This window comes from Sebastes fasciatus, chromosome 11 (assembly GCF_043250625.1).
Source record: "Sebastes fasciatus isolate fSebFas1 chromosome 11, fSebFas1.pri, whole genome shotgun sequence".
NCBI lineage: Eukaryota > Metazoa > Chordata > Actinopteri > Perciformes > Sebastidae > Sebastes > Sebastes fasciatus.
The window spans coordinates 26,367,724-26,384,792 of NC_133805.1; the positions used below are offsets into that span (position 1 = coordinate 26,367,724).

Consider the following 17,069-nt stretch of genomic DNA (forward strand, 5'->3'; position numbering starts at 1 on the left):
AGTAAGTGTACTTACTTTCCACCACTGCTTTCAGTAAGGAAGAGGACATCATCATGTAAATGTCACTTTGTACTCGATGACAACAGCTCGTAAAAGCTTCACGCTTTGGTTTGATGGTTTGACTGAGTTCTGAGGATTGATTGTGACTCTTTGTCAAGGAGCATCTAAATATAAATGGATGGTAAACGGAATTCAATTTACATAGCATCTTTCTTGTCTTCGGATCGCTCAAAGCGCTTTACACTACATGTCAGCATTCACCCATTCACACACACACACACACACACCTTGCCATGCAAGGTGCCAACCTGCCCATCAGGATCTAATCTAAACATTCATTCACACACAAATGGCACAGCCTTCGGGAGCAATTTGAGATTCAGATTGGAGGATCTCAAACCCGCTCTACCTCTAAGCCACAGCCGCCCCTAATACCTTATAATATACTGGCCTGTGTCACAAATCCATACTGTAAAATAAGGCTATAAAGTATATATATTATGTGGTAATATTGACAGTGGGCTTGGCAGTTAGTAAACAATAAATATATGTATAAAAAATGTACAAAATGGACTACTATTTCATTTCATTTGTGAGCACAGCCAATAGATGTAGATGTGTGAAATGTATGTACTGTATATACATATGCATCTATGTCAAATTGTCCTAATTAGCATATGAATTTTTGAGCTATGTCCAAAATCGTGTTTGGTGCGGTCATAGTGACCTTTGAACACCAGTCATCAGTTCATCCTTGAGTCCTAGTGGATGTTTCTGCCAAATTTGAAGATATTCCCTCCAAGCGTTCCTGAGATATTGTGTTCACAAAATGGTACGCACAGAAGTATGGATGGACAACCCAAAAACATCATGGCTCTGGCCCCGGTTGTCGCCTGCGCGGAGGCATAAAAAAGTTGGTGCAGCAGTGCACGTACACAGAAAAAAGTATGTTGAATCCTGCTGTTGGTGGCTGACTAACCTCTTAACCCCGAAAATGAAATTTCTTCTTTTTTTTTTTTTTAAAGTTATTTTTTTGGGGGCATTTTCCATTTTGGAAGGACAGTGGATAGAGTCTTGGAAAGGGGGGAGAGCGAGAGTGGATGCGGAAAGGGCCACAGGCCGGATTCGAAACCGGGCCGCCGCGGTCAGGACCAAGCCTTGTTACATGGGCGCCCGCTCTACCAACTGAGCTAACCCAGGCACCCCGAAAGTGAAATTTCAACAAGAAAACATAATAGTTTCTCACTTGATTCTAGAAATGCTCAAGTCAAACTGATGTGCGGAGGAGACGTGAAGTGAAATCATCTCGCTACTTATCTTGTTCTATCTGTTGCAAAACAAACATGATAATGAATGTAAGATGAAGAGATAGTAAGATACAAATTATGTGGTAAACAATAAGATTCTCAAATACCATTTTGTAGAGACACAAATCCAAGAATAGAAGTTCATTATCAAGCAAACGCAATTCTCAATCAGCCAGATTGGACACAAGCATTCCTGTAAGGTTAATGAGGGAGGCAGATCTTTTTACAGTGTACACATTTGCAAGTTTCAAAGAAACTTCCCAGAGCAGTGAGTCCTAAAATAAATCTTTGCTTAGAGCTGCAGTGGGTAGAAAATGGAGCAAATATGATTATAAAACGGTCACTATATTCTGACAGACAGGTAATCTGAAAAAAATCATGTGCCTCTGTGTCCTCCAGTGTCCTCAGGTGCTCCTAATGGCATCTGCAATATTTCACAGACCTGAGGAAAACAACCAGTCAGAGCCGAGCTGGAGTCTGCCGTCCAGCTGCCGTCTCTGAGCAGCTGTCAATCACTCACAAACTCCGATCAAATGGTCAAACTAGGCAGCGCTGATCAAATATGAATCAATATTATGTTGCTGTAATGCCTATTTCTTGCATAAAATGATTTCAGAAACATCTTGTAGTGTACCATTTAGCTGTAAAATGAGAAAGTTTATGACCCGGCAGCCATGTTGAGATCAGTTGAGGAAATACCAAGCACTGCCCACCAGCCGGAGCACAGCCAATAGGAACGCTCTCTCTCTCTGAAATGACATGTGATTGGCCAAAGTCTCCTCTCACAGGCTAGCTTTTCTAAAGCCTGAAAACAGAGCCATGAGGAGGTGCAGAAGTCTAGTTTTCTCTCAGAACACTTGATTAAAATATGCTGAAAGGTTATGATGCCAAAAATAATCTGCCTACTTCAGGTTTAAGGGCATAATATTGAGAACTATGTCTTGAGGTAAGCGATGTGACTAATAAGATTATTGAAGTGAGATGACATTCAAAACAGCTGAAATCTCATGTGTTGATCGGGATTTTACTGCTCAATACAGACTAAACTCTTCAGCTTGTTAAGATTCTCACCAGGGAGCCTTGCTGTGGCGAGGATGTGTGATTGCATCGCGTGTGTCGTGACCTTACGGACTCTTTTAGACATCCACTGGCTGCCGTATGCCCAAAGGAAACTGTGCCCACACTGTATGCACACATACAGTACACTGAATTATACACACACTTATATGGACACACTGAACCACCCACAGCTCAATCTCTGACAGGCTCTTCGTTGAAACTCTCCTCCAGGTCAGATCAATGCAGGTCAGCCGGACAGGCAGCATCTTAAAAGGTCAGAGAGGCAGCCACAGTAACACCAGAGGCCTTAGGAAACGCAGTATGGATCTCCTGAGATATTGATCCCTGGAGTACACCAGTGTCAAAGACCACCCCGTGTATTAACTGCTTCTTACAGCATCGAGAGGCACTGAACCTGGATTCTACAATTGAATTACTATAGCTTGTTGTACAGTATGCCAGCTGTACATCAAGATATCAGAGCTCTGTTAAATCCTGACAGGAAATGAATCCAATGCTGTTACAGCAACTACCACCTATGAAAAGCTCATCCTGGCTCAATGAACCGCTGCCTGCCAACCCAACAACTTTGCCACTGGCCAATTTTCTACTTTCCTATTATTATTGTACTCGAGTCGATTCAGGGAAGGACACTCGTGTTCACTCATGTTTTACTTCTTTATTAGTGTGCTCGCTTTAGCGCAACGCACTCTTGTTCAGTTAGGTTTTCTTCTAAGTTCTCGTACAGCTCTCACTGACAAAGAATGAGACACTTTTATGTGGATCCAGACACACATTTAGCAAACCAGTCTGTTTCAGGAAGACCATAGAATAATGTAACCGACCTCAATATCTTCCTAAAACTGGACCTGAATCCTGATGAAAGCCAAACGATAGGACTAATTCAAACACAATGCAATTGTCTTCATTTTAAATGAGGGATGATGAGCAGACATAGCTACATCGTGTTTTTTTCTTTGTTACTTATTTAGTCCCGAATATTTAATGTTAGAACATTTTCTGGGGCTTTAAAGTGAAGTATCCAACAACTTTCAGGCCACCGTATCACCTGGAGTACATACAGGTAGAGGACCTGTTCTGTAAATGATAGTATATTGTAGTTGTAGCTTCATCAGTATTAACTTTAACTGAGATCCTTACTAGGAACTATACAAAACTTGACTTTTGTATGCCTCTGCCAACCAGTCAAGTTGCAGTTTATATCCATGTTTGTCCAAAATGTCATCACTTCATTATTTTATCCACTAGACATGTGTGTGAAATGGTCATAATTAGCATATGAGTGCTTCAGCTTTGGCCAAAACATATTTTGTGAGGTCACAGTGACCTTTGACCACCGAAATCTAATCCGTTCATCCTTGAGTCCAAGTGGACGTTGTGCCAGATGGAATGAAATTCCTTCAAGGGGTTCCAGAGATATTGCGATCACAAGAATGGGACGGACGTGATGTCACAGTGACCTTGAACTTTGACCACCAAATTCTAACGAGTTCATCTGTGATGGTCGTGTCTAGAAGGTAACCCCCAAATTGCAAAAAAGTGAGAAAAGTCTTGCGACTTAACTGTTCTTAACTATTTGAGAACAATGCACAACCTGCTTTACCTTCTAGACACGAACTAGACGGACAATTCGAAAACATGATGCCTCCGGCCACGGCTGTCGTCGGCGCGGAGGCAGAAAAATGTAAACAAATTCAGTATTGCTTCACTCTTGGGGCTGGTAACTCCAGAAGAAATACATTATAACCGCATGGAAAACACAACAACACAACGAACAACATGCAAGGACATTAATTAAAGATAATAAAACCCTGGCAGGAATTGATTTACAAATAAAGACAGCATACGCACGGAGTAGAAAAGCAAGTGGGCTCTCGTTAATGGCAACAATACAGAGTGAGTAATGACTTTCAGAGCAGTTAGATAACACGGCCGGTATGGTATGCTAGTTTTCAGTCAACACAACATGATATGCCTTGGATGTCCTGCCAGAATTAGTTTATTTCCCCCTTAATTTCCAGTGTTGTCCACTCTAATGAAACAGAAGCACAGTGATATGGTGTTAACATTGAGGCTTATTCTATTCCTGTTCATTGGAAATTGTGTTGCTAGGTAACAGCTTGGGTTCAAATTTATTCCCTGTCAGCTATTGATATTAATATATACCACAACAGGAAATAAAGCCAGACTAATTTAGAATGCTAAGTGTGAAGCAGAGGCCGTACTTAACACACACAGTGCAACTTTGTTGTTGAGAGCCATTAGGCCCTGATCAGACAGAGTGCCATTATCAGCCCGGGGCCACTAATTGGTTTCAATGAGAGTGATGCTTTTTGCTCGTTGCTTTTGCGTTGCTGGGCGCCTTGCGTTTTTCCGCTCTATGTGCCTCATGTTTTTTGCAGGAGCGCCCTTAATGCCTTCCTGAAGTTGAAAAAACTTCAACTCAGCGCCATGGGTATCCCTACCACCTCTCCTACATAGGAGGAAGTAACACAGACTTTATAGTTGTTTAGCTTCTTTCGGATGTTGTTTTGTGTCTCTTTGTAGTCGTTACGCATCTCTGTGTTTTTGTGTCTCTTTGTGTTCATTTTGTGTCCATTTGTAGTCGTTACGCATCTCTCTGTCTTTTTGTGTCTCTTTCTAGTAATTTTATGTGTCTTTGGGGTCATTTTGAGTCACTTCCTGGTAGGTACGTGTCTCCTTGAAAGATATTTTACAAGTGAAGGCCAGGGGGGCCCCTGATACTTTGGGCCCCTGGACCTGTGTCCGGTAGGCTCGATAAGTAATCATCCATCCTCAGAGCAGAAAAGCAACCGACGTCGACGTCATTTGCGTTTTTTTCCCCCCATTGTTCAATCAGATGAATTGAGATGACAGTTGATTCAGTGGGCCGAGCAACAATAACAAAAAAAAACACACCACAAGCTGCTCTTTTTTTATGTAGGCTTAGACAAAGGCGGTGGCGCCTCGCATTCTGCAAAAAGTGCTCTGTCTGATCGGGGCCTTACCCATCATCGTCCAAATGAGAAATATAATGACTTTGGTCCATTTGATGCTATTTTATAAGCATCCACTGGGAACCCTTATTTATCATTATTACAGAATAAACATTAACATCTGCTGACCAACAATGACTTCAGCTGTCAGTCCAGCTTTGCCAAAAACAAAATGATTAGAATAAAATTATATGTTTAGTACTATGGGAGGTGTGAAACCTTTTCGCTGAAATACAAAGTATATTTCTGATCATTTTTATTGAAGCTACAAATCATCCTGACAACTGTGTGCTAAAACTTTAAAAGGGGACATAACATGCTCATTTTCAGACTCATACTTTTACATACATATTTGGGGTTTCTACTAGAACATGTTTACATGCTTTAATGTAAAAAAAAACAACATTATTTTAATCATACTGTCCGTCTGAATATACCTGTATTCACCCTTTGTCTGACGTGCCAATTTCTGCTCCAGTCTTTTCAAAATAAAACTACTTAGGTTTAGGAAAAGATCACGGTTTGGGTTAAAATAACACCGGAAGTGGCATAACTGTAGTACGGGAGTTACGTGACAAAAACTACTTAGCTATGTTTAGGAAAAGATCGTGAATAACTCCGGAAGTTGCGTAACTTAAGTACAGAAGTTATGTGACAAATAAATGAACGTAGACTTCTGGTTTCATACGTGGTACAAACTCCGATCACCTGTGCGAAAGTCCAGTGTTTCTTTCACCCACCTGTCCACAACGAGCTCCTCCCTACACAGCATTTGTCACTCTTTATACTCCCTGGTTCACGATTACGTGGATTACAAACAAATTGAGTTTGTGTGATAAATACGAATTACAGTTAATTACTTTTTTGTAGGTGTAGCTACCAAGGGTGTATGAGAACACCCTGCATATTTCACAGTTTGTTGGTTGGTAGGCACATCAGATACCCAAATGTATGTGCACAAGCACTGAAAACGTGACTTTTTCATGATATGTCCCCTTTAAAAGATTACCTTATCACTGTGTTTTCAAAGGAGATTCAAATATTCTTTGCTGTACTTAGACAAGCACCAAAGACAGGCAGGATTCACAGGAAAGGGGAAAAGCAGGGAAATAGATACCATATTTCAGCATTAAGATGGATGGCACTATGATGACAAAAATATGGGTAAAAAAGACAAACTGAAACAATTATATTATAGAGAAATTGTATTTTTAAAAAGTATAATTCTTCAGTTCCTGTGCCAATTTACAACCTAACAGAGGGAAGAATTTGCTTTCAAACATCAATTCAGTTTCGACCGTGTCAGGTGTTCTCTTATGCAACCGAGGCACGTTTGAGGGCAGCGGAAAACAGTTTGAGAGCTCGAGATGGGGCCACAGACTGCTGTCTCTAAAACAAGTCAACTGTGGTGATTGAACCCATTAAAGTTAACAGCTATTGGTGGCAGGGAACACTTAGACTTTACATTTAAAGCAGAACTATAACAAGACAAGATTTAGCCTCCATCAAAAAGCCTCCCTTTGTATGTCACTTTATAATAGTTTCTTTCCAGATGAGTTAAAATGGAAATTGTACTTTGATTGCATGGATCCTTTTACAAATGACATTGGTGTTTTCAGCTTGAGAATGAACCAGATCTCTTCACCAAATCTTGCTTCACTGCATCTTGTTTTTGGTATATGGTTAATGGCTTTTTACTGAACATACTGGAGGAAAAATAAGTAACGAGATGCCAGGAGACAACATTCCCAAATATCCTGTTGACTGAATACAATTTAATGTGCAATCAAAAGAGCCAGAATGAGATACGACTTGGGTGGAAACTCAAAATCAATCATACATTTTTTTATATCAACTTCTTCCTAGGATTATTGGTGTGGCACAAAATGTACAAATAATTAAAGGGGAACTGTACAAGCGCAACCCCTAAAGCAAGCATACGGTTCGGCTTTGTCATATGGTCAAGTCGATTCAATTATATTTATATAGCCCCAAATCACCGAACAACACGACACTGTTTATCCTTAAAAAGGAAAAACTTCTCTCATATTGGTGAATTAAAAGTGCGAGATTGGGATCATTTCTATTGCCTCCGCACGGCTCTCAACATGGCGACATTAGCCAGCGGCTCGCAGCTAACGGTGCTAACATTGAAAACAACGGCAACAGTGCAGTTGCGCCGTCAGTCGGGACAGCGTCAGCTGTAACTGCCATATGACCGCCACAGTGCAGAGAAGCAGCCGTGAGCTAGCCAGTGGGGTACGCTTGCACAAACATGCACTAAATGGCCCGGCTCAACAAAGTGAGGAGAAGCGAGGATTACAACAGAAACAGAGGGAGAGCAACTTCATTTTCTGCTCAGGTAGACATTACTCCACTACATCGTTACTAGGAATGCACCAATACAGATATCAGTATTGGGTCCGATACTGAGCTTATGTACTCGTACTCGCAAAACGGCTCTGATACAACGGCACCGATACCACTTTACGGCCGTGTGAGGTTAACTTCTCATCACCATCTCTCAGGTCCTATCGCACACGCTCACGCTCCACCTCCCCGACGGTGCGGGCGAGACGGGCCGGTGGTGCGCCCGCCCCCGCGGGGCAGGGACCGTATAGAGCACCTTTAAATGATTTGAATCTTTTCTTTGTGTACATAAAATGCCCTATAACAATTTCCTTGGTCCAGCTTATTTCATTTTTTAAGGGGAGAATAACCTCAACAAAATTTTACTTATTTGGCATCTTCCTTCCTTGCTTGGGATAAAGGTTTATTGTGTTTATCTTATACAAACATGACAGATTCAACAGGAAATCTCACTGTACTTGTAGAACTGGGTGAATCTTGAAACATGTTGAAACTGGGTGAGAAGGGTCAAATTCTGCAAGTTTCTGTGAGGTGTTTGCAGTGGTTGTAAACTAATTTACCTTAGCCTACCTCAGCTGAGATACCTTAGTCTTGTCTGCAATTTTAGTCTTGGGGTTAAAGTTGTTTCAGAGACTTTCACACTGTAGCTAACATTTTTTCTTCCTAGTCTCATTTTATTTTTAAAGTATTTACTTCTAACCTTGTCTCTTTCATTTTATCTTGTTTATAATTTACACTCTGAGGAACGTTGCTCTTTTTCATCAATCCTAAACTTTGAATTGCATGCCTTTAAATCCCTACAAACTGATCATTCGTAATCTTAATTTGGACTGTCTTTTCTCAGCAAGCTCGTCAACGACCTCTAGAAATGGTGCTTTAAAATGCCAACGCTTTATCTGTATCTGCTTTTAAAAAACCGCAGGCCAATCATCTTCGTATGAACAATGATTAGATTAAAAGTGTCAACACCAAAACTATTCTTTTACTCTAACAGCTGGAGACAGTTATATCCCCACAGTGTACAACTTTTAATGCTTGGGTCGGCACATTGGGAATCAAATCGCTGGCCTGCCTCTAAAGTTTGAGACGTGTAATACAAGAAGACGCTTTTTGAACAAATAAACATTAGAAAAGGACAAAACGGCAACAAAACTGCTGCCAACACTTTCCCTCATGGACAACATCGCTCTATAATTCCTCCAAAAGCAATTATTGACCAAAAAACATGTACTTGTGAGCAGCATAAATGTCACATGCCTCAGGCTGTTACGGATGATCAAAGCTACTGTAAAGTCTAGTCTGTCTGTCCACCAAACCGAATTACTGAACCCAGAGGCAAGAGTTATCGTCTGAGATCGTCCTAGATATTTCGTGGTGGGAGATAAAGTAGAGGAAATAGAAGCTGGAATACTTCTTCGGATTTGATCAGGTTTTGTGTAAGACAACAACTTTTGTTGGACACTGCGATTCTGTCGATAGGTAGAGATAGAGGGAGACGGATAGAGAAAAGAGACAGATTTTTGTCCTTCCACACCACTTGTGTTAATTTTGAATGTCACTTGTTCCCAGGTTTGCATTTCTGTATTTGGCTGCGCTCCTGTGCAATCATCCCTTATCTGTGTGCACAGCAGCTGAGGGTTCGTCTGTCTGAATGAATGGGCTCAATAAACCTGTCACAGCCCAGACTTGTTGACTGTGTATTGACTCAGGTTACAGTGATCCATCCTTTTTATTAGCTCCAGTTTGGCTACAGATTTACAACGTGATGTTCTGCTCACACATGACAACGCCATTAAAACACAAAGTCACTTTATATAGTGCACTTGTTCTGCTCAGTTGTTGTTGCTCTCTGTACTTTGAGGTGAAGAATACAACAGTAACTTGGTGTATTATTTTACAAACCGACACCTGCAAGTCAATTATTATTGTAGAGTTGTCATCTAATCGTCTGTTACGCAACTACCAGTGTAATTATTATTATTATCATCATCATCATCATCATCATAATCATAGGGGTATATTTAAAAGGTATTCAATAATTGTGAATATTTAACAATGTGAAAATTTGCCAAATTGATTGACTGGTCTGTAATACAAGATACAGTATTTTTTTATCTACTTCATTATAAAGCTGCATGATGATGAAAATGTTTTCTAATTGCCATTACTTTGACTGATATTGCAATTGCGATATGATTTGCGATATTAGAGGGAATGATCATTTTTAAATCATTATTGAAATGATTATGGTGTGATTTTTTTGAGGATCTGTACCAAACAAAAATGTTTTCTTAAGCCTGTAGAATATGAGGTGGAGGCCAGGACATCTCTGCAGCACCACAATATTTAATTTAAAATAGTATTTTGACACACATTCCACCTTTAACAAATAACATGATTTTAACAAATGCTTATTTACATTGTGGTTATATATTGTATGCGTTTGATAAACATTTTTGTACATATTTATTTTGATTTCTTACTTATATTATTTATTTATATTTATTTACATATTGTAACATTATGTACATAATCTACATGTTACATACTCTTATTTCTATTTTTTCTTATATTTCTTTATGCTTTTAAATAAGAGCAACTGCAACGCCTCAATTTCCCCCTGGAATCAATACAATTATTTATGATTCGGTAACAACAACTATATAAAATATAGATTTTCTTATGGGGTAAAATACTAGTTTACATAGGTAACATTTGAAAAGAAAAAAAAGTATTATGACGTTATATGATAGATCCATTAAACCAAAGAACACATTAAGGCTATAGAATACAGTGCATTGACATGTCAACGTAGTGTACAACGCCACAGAGCCCTTATGGCCAAACAGCACTTTGCATCCTGTGCATACAACCTACATCCATGCATACAACTGATTATCAATTATACAACCACCTTCCTCAGTGAAGCCTCACGAGACTTCATCAGAAAAGAGGGAAAAACGAAAGACGAATAAATAAAAAGAGCTACAGACACCTCGGGGGGTGCAAAAAACAATATCAGGCTACAGAAATTAAATAACCTGACACTTATTCTTATAGAATTAACAGTGGGATAAAACATCACCAAACAACACAATCATGTAAATTCCACAGCGACTGCCTGCAGCCACAAACACATTAGAGAGCCACAATTTGTAGAACACACACACACGCTACGATGACGTCCTCCAACTATGTACATTTACTCAAATGCGAGGTACTTCAACTCAAACTTGAAGTTATTTTATTTGTTGCTTTTTTTGCTGGATGGAATCAAGAAAATGTTTATCAATCTTATTGTCTTATTAGCTAAATTAAAAACACCAGCAAATTTGCAAAACATAAACCCAATCTGACTGTCTTCTTATCCTTTAAAATCCTACCTGGACCCACTAAAATACTGCACAAACCCTAAAGCTGTGAAAACTAGAGCCTTATGTAATGAATCGGATTTGTAATTCATGTAATCTAATTTTGTTTATGTTTGCATTTTGTTTTTATTTCTTTATCCTTTTAACTTCTGTACACTACCTCGAGGTTACATTGCCTTGTTACTGTTGTTGGTAAACCTGTTGTAAATTCCACTGCGTAAATAAATAAAAAAAAAAAAAAAAAAAACTTGAAGTACTTATTCTTTACTTGAGTAAGTTCCTTTTATGTTACATACTTCCACTCCACTAGTACATTTCAGAGGGGAATAATGTACTTTTTACTGCACTACATATACAGTATTTGACAGTTTTAGTTACTAGTTGCTTTCGAGCTTAAGATTTTTACATCCAAAACATATTGAGATCTTATAAAATATGATGCTTTGTATTGTTATAAATGAAACTACTGTACCTAACAATATATACAAGTAGAGCTGAGACGATTATTAGTTGATTAACAGAAAATTATTGGCAGCTATCTTGATACTTGTTTAATTTTCATGGAAAATGACAGATAGGCTATTTCATTGTTCTCTAATGTCAGGATTTGCTGCTTTTCCTTGTAATTATTTATAGGCTACATTTAATTTTTTTTATAACAATAATAATAATTAGTAGCCATTGTTTTCTGCCTACTTTTAGCCTAATTTTGGATACTTTAATAGGCTATTATTTCCACATAATAACATTTTCAATGCAGTCTGGTTACGTTGTGGTATTACAGTAGTACTTAAAAGGCCTGAATAGCTCTTACATCACCGTTACATCCATCAGAATAGGTTTGTTGTTGCACTCACCCATATGAAGAGCTCTCTGTGAGCCTTGAACATCATCAGGTCCTCCTCCTCCACTATCTGCTCCAGGTTCAACGACTCTGCTCGCTCAATCTCAGAGCACCAGTCCACTCAGCCTCTCTGTCCCACGATAACCACCAGTAATTAGTAGATTGACAGAAAATGAGTTGCAACTATCTTGATAATGGCTTATTTTTAATAGGAAATAACAAATATTTCATGGTTTCAGCTTCACAAGTGTCAGGATTAACTGCTTTTTCTTGTAATTATTTATAAGCTACATTTAAATTATTATTTTTTTAAATCACTTTGAGGTTTGGACTGTTGGTTGGAGGAATCAAACATTGGGAAAGTGTCACTGTTTCCTAAAATATGACATTGACTAGTCTAGCTTACTTTTACTGTTGATACTTTAATATGCTAGACTGCATACTAACATTTTCTAAGCAGTGTGGTATTACAGTAGTACCTTTGCTTAAGTAAATGATCTGAATAACCTAGACCTACTTACGTTATGAGTTACATCTATCACAATAGGTTTGCTGTTGTACTTTTCTTTTTTGTTTCATAATAACAATATACAGAGTAACATTGAAAGCATTCATATACAGAAAAAGCATAGCGAAAACATTAATAAAGAGCAGTGCCAAACATAAAAATGATAACAGAAATTAAACAAAACCAACATAAAATTAAAAAAATAATAAAACAAAAGAACACCCAAGAGTATGACAATAAGTTCACTTAAAAACTTTGAAGATATTGCATTCATTCATTGTTTTCATAGTTGTTTTGTTTTGTGAGGAAGAAAGATATTGATCCATTTCCTTCATAAATACAAAGAAATTAAGTTTTTTTTTTCTGGCAAATTTACACCTGTGAATGTGGAACTTTGCGAGAATTAAAATTATATTAATAAGAACAAATATGTTACTGTCTTTGTCACTATAATCATAGCAGCCAAATATAATATTTATATAGTACAGTGCAAAATCTGAGAAAATCCGAGTATAAAATTGTTAACATCTTTCCACAGCTCATATGTAAATTTACAGGACAAAAATAAATAAGTGCAAGTTTCAGGATGTGATTCACAAAAAGAACATCAATGTCACTTTTGTAAGAAATGCTTCACTGGATAGAATCTATGGATCAATTTAAATTACACCTCTTTTACCTTATTTGTTAGGAGGAACTTTTGTGGTAAGGACCAAACTTTCTTCCAGTCACTATCACTAACAAAATTACTCCAATAAAATGTTGCTGCCGGAATAGAAACCATGTTTATCTGAAACAAGGCCCTTAGTCTGGAGTTCATACCTCTATTAACAGAAAAAAACTATGTGCTGTTGTTCTCACCTTGAATGAAGAACTGAGCCTTGAACACCATCAGGTTCTCCTCCACTATCTGCTCCAGGTTCATGGTCTCTGCTCGGTCAGTCTCAAAGCACCAGTCCACTCAGCCTCTCAGTCCCAGTATAAACCAGTCCACTCAGCCTCTCTGTCCCAGTATAAACCAGTCCACTCAGCCTCTCTGTCCCAGTATAAACCAGTCCACTCAGCCTCTCTGTCCCAGTATAAACCAGTCCACTCAGCCTCTCAGTCCCAGTATAAACCAGTCCACTCAGCCTCTCTGTCCCAGTATAAACCAGTCCACTCAGCCTCTCTGTCCCAGTATAAACCAGTCCACTCAGCCTCTCAGTCCCAGTATAAACCAGTCCACTCAGCCTCTCTGTCCCAGTATACACCAGTCCACTCAGCCTCTCTGTCCCAGTATACACCAGTCCACTCAGCCTCTCAGTCCCAGTATAAACCAGTCCACTCAGCCTCTCTGTCCCAGTATAAACCAGTCCACTCAGCCTCTCTGTCCCAGTATACACCAGTCCACTCAGCCTCTCTGTCCCAGTATACACCAGTCCACTCAGCCTCTCTGTCCCAGTATAAACCAGTCCACTCAGCCTCTCTGTCCCAGTATAAACCAGTCCACTCAGCCTCTCTGTCCCAGTATAAACCAGTCCACTCAGCCTCTCAGTCCCAGTATAAACCAGTCCACTCAGCCTCTCTGTCCCAGTATAAACCAGTCCACTCAGCCTCGACGTCGCACTGCGCTCCTCAAACTTCTCAAACACAGACCTCACACTCATTCATCCTTGAAGTTACTTACTGTCCCTAAGTGAACGCAGGAGATCCGCCATGCTACATTCAGCATCAGCCAGGTACACAATGCACCTGTGTTGGTGACGCGATGCGAAATCGTGGGTGTGTTTGATTTGGTTCACTTGAGATGCCGGGGGGGCGGGGTGTGAGCAGAGCATTAAACCAGTGATTAATTAAGGTAGGGTTTTTAAGACCTTTTCATTGCCATTCTGTTGCTAAGGCAACAGCTTTGGTCCTATTTTACTTCCTGTCTGCTGCTGCATTAACAAACATTGCAACAGGAAATAATACAAATCACTAAATTGTGATCTTCACAACTACTCAATATGGTTTCATACAAATAAGTTGTCATTAAATGTAAAAAAAAGTCTAATTTCATGTTTTGCAGGAAATAAAAATATATGATAGTGAGCAAATTAAACTCCATATTCATAATGAAGAAATAATTAAAGTTTCATCAATATGTTTTTTTTGTTTTGTTTTTTAAAGGGACTGTTTGTAACTTTCTAAGCGTATAAATGTAGCGGGTCGGCACACAGGCGCGCTCGCATATGCGGGCTCGCGTCTGGCCGCTGTCTCGTCTCCTCTGCCTGCTTGCCTTCACTCAGACAGAGTGCGCGTTCTCGCTCCACCTCTAGACGTGAACGCGCGCTCACTCCACACTGCAGGAGAGTTAGTTTAGCTCTGAGAATATCTAGTGAATGTGGACGTTTGTGCAGAAATAAATGCTGCAGCTCCTCCAGAGAGAAACGTCACCGTCTCCCTCCTGCGCCCGGGTGCCGGTGTCACGGTTCACGTTTCTCTCTGCGGAGCATCGTCACTTCACAAGACACGGAAAACCTCTGTTGGTGCGCGCTGTGTCAGTGAATGCAAGCAGGCAGCGGAGGAGAGGCTCCGGGTGCCGTTGTCTCCCTGCGGGCGCAGGAGGGTGAGGCAGGAAAAGCCAACACTAGGATCAGATCTAAATCATGTTCATGAAGAGACCTTCGTCTGGTCAGCTAACATTACTGCCAAGCAAGTGAAATATAGAGTGATATTGTGGTTTTAGCTGACGTGTGTCGCCTCACTGTTTTGAGCGATGCTCGTTCAGGTAAATTTAGAGCGAGCAAGCACGAGCCCGACGCTGACTTTCGTTGATTTCACGGCCACAGATGTCGCTGTTAAGCAGCCATTCTGAAAGTTACAAATAGTCCCTTTAACCTTTATTTAACAAGGTAGTACTCAAGAGAGACCTGGCCAGCATCATTTAAACATACATTAAAGTTTCAGACGCCACAACATAAAACAAATGCAAAATAAATACATAGCATAATATCATATAAAACACATTAAAATCAAGTGTTTGAAGCCAACGTTAAAGTGAAAATATTCAGAAACACAGACAGCTCCCGATTGACTCTGCTTCTAGGTCTTTCCTTAATGTTTTAAATTCATCAAAAGTAATCAGATTTTCTAGTTTCAATTTAGCTTGCAGTTTATTCCAGGAGAAGGGAGCGGAATAGCTAAAAGTTCTGTGCAGACCTTAGGTACAGATAATAAGTACAGGTCAGATGAGCGTAGGCTATAGCTGCCAGTGTTGCACGATATGAGAGTGCACAGATAGGAGGGGAGTATACCAAGAATGGACTTATAAATAAATGTGAGCCAATGTTTGTGCCTCTGCATAGACAAAGAGGACCAGTTAGCCTTGATGTACAGGGTACAGTGATGTGTGAGCACTTTACAGCCAGTCACAAACCTCAGTGCACTATGAAAGACAGGATCTAACATTCGTAAACACTGGGCAGATGCATTCATATAAAGCAGATTGCCATAATCTAGCAAAGGTAAAAATGTAGAAGTGACCAATCTCTTCCTAGCTTCAATAGAAAAACAGGCCCTGTTCCGATAATAAAATCCTAGTTTTAGTTTTAGCTTCTTCACAAGTGTTTCAACGTGAGGTTTAAAAGAGAGCTGGCTGCCAATTAAAATACCCAACTATTTATACATTTTAACTTCAATCTTCTCACCCAGCACAGTTATAATGCTTGGAGTAGTATCATGTAACTTAGGTATTCTGATAGATGACAACCTCTCTTGAAGAAATCAGGATGTTTTTCTCTCGGGATTCTGAGAAAGAATAAGAGCTTTTGTACACAATACATGTCTTTTTTTTTCAAATTGCAGTGATTGACTATAATTGACATCAACATTCTTCAAACCTGTACATTTGTCTTTAAGGCAATAGGATGCAGATGTATCTCATTGTTTAAGATATTATTTCAACAACTCTCAATTCCATAATTACCCAACCAGGCAGGCTGAGAATCTTCATCTTCCTTTGTATAAAACATCCTGTGGTCAGTTTTCTATCAAATTTCGTGGAGTTGTCTTATGGAATAAAAAAATGTCTATGTAATGGATTCCTCTGTGTCATTGTCTATGTATAAAAACAGACTTAGAAATGCTCTGTTGACAAAAACATTTGATTTGGAAAAAGAATGATCACTCTTAGAGACTGTAAATATGAATGAATGAATGAATGAATGAATGAATGAATGAAAGACTTTATTTCAAACACATAATAAATAAAAACAGATACAAAATAATAACAAACAAAACAAGAGTTATAGTTTCCGAAAAGGAGTAGGTAGAAGAAAAACATATTACCCTACCCCTTTCTCACTTCTCCTCTATTAACTCATATATCATAGAATGATAATATAATATAATATAAAAACTATCCCAGATTTATTTACATCCCAAGTTGAATATATGAACAGCATCCCAAGTTTATTTACAACCCACAAATACATCCGGAGTTAAAAAGTATATAACCAACCTTTAACACAACTCTTCCTCAACCATATACCTCCCAAAAATATCTTTCTTGTATAGCTTTTTAAATTGATTTATATTTGTGCAATATGAATTACTTCTGCTTCTTTGATCATT

General features: G+C 39.1%; 1 long non-coding RNA gene across 3 annotated transcripts in view; it reads right to left on the reverse strand.

Annotated features, from left to right (window-relative positions):
- Positions 1 to 14,265, reverse strand: part of LOC141777544 (uncharacterized) — a 48,917-nt gene extending 34,652 nt beyond the window's left edge. For 2 of the 3 annotated variants that reach the window (XR_012595916.1, XR_012595917.1), the window contains exons 1-2: positions 13,338 to 13,559; positions 11,982 to 12,098 (exon numbers count right to left, since the gene is read on the reverse strand). This is a non-coding gene — a long non-coding RNA (uncharacterized LOC141777544). Of the gene's footprint in view, positions 1 to 11,981; positions 12,099 to 13,337; positions 13,560 to 14,036 lie in introns of those variants that run through there. The other variant, XR_012595918.1, reaches the window with a different exon arrangement.
- Between the last annotated feature and the right edge of the window lie 2,804 nt (positions 14,266 to 17,069).